Here is a 4,828-nt window from a genome sequence, read left to right as displayed (position 1 = left end):
TTTAATTTCTATAAAATTGTTAATAGTTTAATATCTAGCATTATTTATATATATATATATAGTTAATGATTTATATTTCTATAAAACTGTTAATAGTTTAATATCTAGCAGTATTTATACTGCTAGGTAGTTAATTAATAATAATAATAGTTAATTAATACTTTAATTAATACTTTAATTTTTTTTTATTTTTTTTAATAAGAAATTTTAAATTAACAAAGGCATTAGTAATGGAGCCATTTTCTATAACTGTTTGGCAGTTTATGTATGCAGCATATATTGATGAAAGTGCACATGCTGGTTTGCTAGTTGGGGGAGAGGAAGAAAATGCTTTTGAAATAAAGGAGAATGTAGATGTGCATGTGGCTGCAAGTGAGGGAGAGAATGCTGTGGCTCCATTACTTGATGCAAGGCGTCAGGTCCCACGGCCCCGTCTGTACCGCACACGTCGATTACTTTATGGGGTCCCTGAGGATTAGGTGATAAGATTATATCGCCTATCCTCAGTTGCAATTTATTCTTTATATGACCTCCTTAAAGAGGACCTGGAACCAACAGTCCCCACAAACCATGCTGTGCCTGGATTGGCAAAGCTGCTTGGGGCATTGCATTTTTTAGCGTCGGGAACCTTTCAACCGACATTGTCCGTAATTGCGGGTTTCTCCCAACCCACATTTTCACGGAGTTTGTTCCAGGTGCTTAAAGCCATGAAAAAACATACTAGGGAATTTATTAAATTCCCACAGTCTGAATTAGAATGGCAGGAGGTCAAATCCAATTTTTATAGTGTGGCACGTATGCTAAATGTCCTGGGTGCAATAGATTGCACCCATGTGGCACTCACACCTCCGCACAGAATGGAAGAGAGCTTTTGAAACTGAAAGCACTTCCATTCCATGAATGTGCAGATGGTGTGTGATGCCAGAAAAAAAATCCTAAATGTTTGTGTTGCTTTCCCTGGTTCTTCTCATGATTCTTTTATTTTGTAAAATTCAGGAGTGTTCAAGAGGTTTGAGGAGGGAGATTTTCCTCATGGATGGCTCCTGGGTAAGTTATATCTAGGTAATCGCTAATAATAATTATTTCTAAAATGAGAAGAGCACTAATAAAAAAAAAAAAAAAATTTTTAATAGGTGATGCAGGATATGGGAGCCAGCCCTGGTTGCTTACTCAAGTGTCCAATCCAATTTTTGATGCTGAAAAAAGGTACCAAGCGGCACATATAGCTACCAGAGGTGTAATTGAGCATACCTTTGGGCTACTTAAGAGCCGGTTCCGCTGTTTGGACAGGTCCGGTGGTGCGCTTCTGTACTCACCATCAAAAGTTTGCCTTATTGTTATTGCTTGCAGCATTCTGCACAATATCTGTTTGGCAAATAATTTGGAGGTAGAGATAGATCCTGCTGTTTTACAGGATCAAGACCTTTCTTCAGCCACAGCATTTGGTCGGGAAACAGGAACTCGTGAGCGCCAGCGTTTAATTTTGGATTTCTTTTCATGTAAGTGTAAATTTTCTTATGTCATAATTTTTTTTTATAAATATAATTTAAATAATAACTAATATTTTATCTTTTTTTTTTTTCAGGACTTCAAATTAATTAGTGGGAGATATCTCAAACAATCGTTGTTCGGCGTTCGGTTAAAGGATTTTTATATATATATATATATATATATATATATATATATATATATATATATATATGTTAATAATAGTTAGTTAAGATTTTAAAAGGATGATTGCAAGACGTAACCAGCGACTGGATTTTGAAGCCCAAGGCCATGACGCTTTTCAAGAGCCAGCTTCTTGGACAGGTGGGTGTCATCATTTGTAAACTGCACTATGCTATGTTCTGTTTAATGTAACCTTATGTAAAGTATCACTACTGACACATACTCACACTGAAATTACCTTTTTTCTCTTTTCCTTTCTCCAAAATGTACCTGTCACACCCATTTCACTGTGGATTGCAGACGGAACCAGCGACTGGATTTTGAAGACCAAGGCCATGACGCTTTTCAAGAGCCAGCTTCTTGGACAGGTGGGTGTCATCATTAGTAAACTGCACTATGCTATGTTCTGTGTAATGTAGCCTTATGTAAAGTATCACTACTGACACATACTCACACTGAAATTACCTTTTTTCTCTTTTCCTTTCTCCAAAATGTAACTGTCACACCCATTTTACTGTGGATTGCAGACGGAACCAGCGACTGGATTTTGAATAGTGCATGGAATATTGACCCACTTGTATTGTTTTTCTTTGTGCAATAAAATTTATATATCAGAATTTAATTTTTCTGTGGTCTTTGCTTTTCTCCAATTTCTTATAATTTTCACAGTAGTTCTTCTATCCTCTTCAGTTGGCTGTGAATTATTAAAAAAAGTTTTCTTATTTTTTTTTTTTTTTAAAAACATAATACAGTTGAATTAAAATTGGAACATTAGCATCATTAACAATCAATCCTCTATTTTAATTTTCATTAGGATTAAGTATTATCTTGTAAAAAATCACTGATAATATTTCTGGAACTATTTTTTATTTTTTGCACTGTTATCAATAACATTTAACATTGATTTTTTTTTTACAATGAATGTTACAATTGTAAAAAACATTAGCATATAAAAACAATTTAATATACATTTATATATCAATAACATACCATGGTTAATTATATGTTAAACTAAATTCTTGTCGTTAGTTCTTCTTTGGGATAACATCATGATTTGTAGCATAGACCATTCGATGATTATAAAATCTTTTGTCTAAGGGATTTAAACAGAAAAAAATTATATATAATACCTAATAATATAAAATGTAACATAATCAGATTAATGTTAACACAAATATTACACTTACCATTGTTAAATATTTTTCCAGTAATTGAAGGATTACGTGCATGTTTCCATAGTAACTTTGTGTATTTTCAACTAAAATAAAATAAAAAATTGTAAAATACATACATATAGGCATATTCATATACACATATATCTATATATCTATATATCCATATATCTATATATCTATCTATCTATCTATATATATATATATATATATATATATATATACATACACACACATATATATATGTATAAATGTGTGTGTATATATATGTATAAAAATAAAATAGAAGACAGGGGGCGCCACACATAGTGCAATTATAAGTGATACATAGTCGTATTCATCCAGAGATATATAATTCCCGTACCAGATATTCAAAGTAATCAAGCCAATGATTTATATGATGAATTCCTTCTGATGGCACCACGACTAACCTGGTAATCAAGGTAATCCTGGATAGTAGATATCGCCTTCTGACATAGGGCAAGATGAACAGCTGCAAACTAAAATACAAGCCACAATGGTGTGATACCGTAAATAACCCAGACCTGAATGCTTAAAAAGCCATATATTGAATAGCACAGTATTTCACACTGCAGGCTTTATAAAATAAATGCCCGTAAATGAAACATAAATAAAAACAGCTTATCTGTCCTATGGACACTCGCAGATGAGGAAGGTACCAGCCGTCGACAATCTAGACGTCTAGATTGTCGCCGGCTGATACCTTACTCATCTGCAGACAGGTGTTGAATGACTGGGGAGCTGCCTACTGAATTTAGGTATTGCTCACTTTTTATATCTGCCCTTCACAAGCGCTCTATTGGAACCTTTGGGTATATATATGTATATGTATGTGTATATATATATATATATATATATATATATAAATATATATATATATTTATATATATGTGTATATATATATGTGTATATATATATATGTGTATGTAAGGTTCATTGTGATCATCAAAATGAAATATTCCAAAATGTTCAAACGTTGAAAACTTGTAAAACTTGTTGCTCCATATTTATCAACAGATCAATTATATCTTCTATTTCTGAAAAAAAAAAACAATTACAGAAATATATTGTTACTAAAATGTTGTTTATTTACGTACATTAGTCTTAGTAATTATTTAATATGAAATATGAAAAAAGATTGGGTTAGTGAACGTACTAAATATTGAAGTATTAGATAATAAAAAAAATAGATAAACATTTGACTTACGTTGGGGGTAGATTGCATCACTGGATCCTCTGATGATGATGATGATGATAGTAGTCTTCTTCGTGCAGATTGCAATTCTTCTGGGCTTGGCCTTGCAGACTGCACTGTCAAATCCAACGGTATCTCTGGGGTCCTTAAGCTGGTTATAGCACTTTGTGGTTGTCCTGTTTGAGGGATGGTTCCTGACACATTCCACTCTGGAAAATTAACCAAAAGGTTTTCCAAAAGCCTTCTTGAGCGCATTTCTTCATTTAAACTTTGAAGGTTGGTGGCTATGAGGATATTGGCTGCTGCAGTCTGTTGCTGGTTCTGCGAAATTTGGTCTAGAGTATTGGAAATTCTTCCTATACTCACTTCGGTTGTTTCTTGGGAGGCTAAGATTCCGGAAAGAATAGTGGCAATGTCTCGATTGGTGTTTATCTGTAATTGCCTCTGTTTCGACATTTCCTCAGTAAGTCCAACAATGGCATCTTTGATTCCTCTCATGTTCTCTTCCTGGGAGTTTTCCATTTCTCTTGCAAATGTTGTAAGTCTAGGAAAACTAGATGTGGAAGGTGCACTTTCTCCAGGTTGTATTCTAGATTGTGAAGTGTCTTCCAAACGCTGAAATGTTTGCTGCAGGGCCTCAAAAGCTGTGGTTGTTGTTGTAGCTATTTTGAAAGAAAAAAAAAAATATACACATACATACATACATATAGAAACTCACAACTATTTATTTAGAAAGATGCTATATTGTTTGACATTATTAATAAAAAAA

The 4,828-nt window shown here is 33.3% G+C and overlaps 1 long non-coding RNA gene across 1 annotated transcript; it reads left to right on the top strand.

The window, feature by feature from the left end:
- Positions 1-1,706: 1,706 nt before the first annotated feature.
- Positions 1,707-2,257, top strand: LOC142160354 (uncharacterized). The gene is made up of 3 exons (XR_012693175.1): positions 1,707-1,812; positions 1,972-2,039; positions 2,199-2,257. It is a non-coding gene; the product is annotated as an uncharacterized LOC142160354 (long non-coding RNA).
- Positions 2,258-4,828: the final 2,571 nt, after the last annotated feature.

Source organism: Mixophyes fleayi, chromosome 6 (genome assembly GCF_038048845.1).
Source record: "Mixophyes fleayi isolate aMixFle1 chromosome 6, aMixFle1.hap1, whole genome shotgun sequence".
Lineage (NCBI taxonomy): Eukaryota > Metazoa > Chordata > Amphibia > Anura > Limnodynastidae > Mixophyes > Mixophyes fleayi.
Note: the sequence above shows the minus strand (reverse complement) of the source record. Positions and strands in the feature narration are given on the sequence as shown.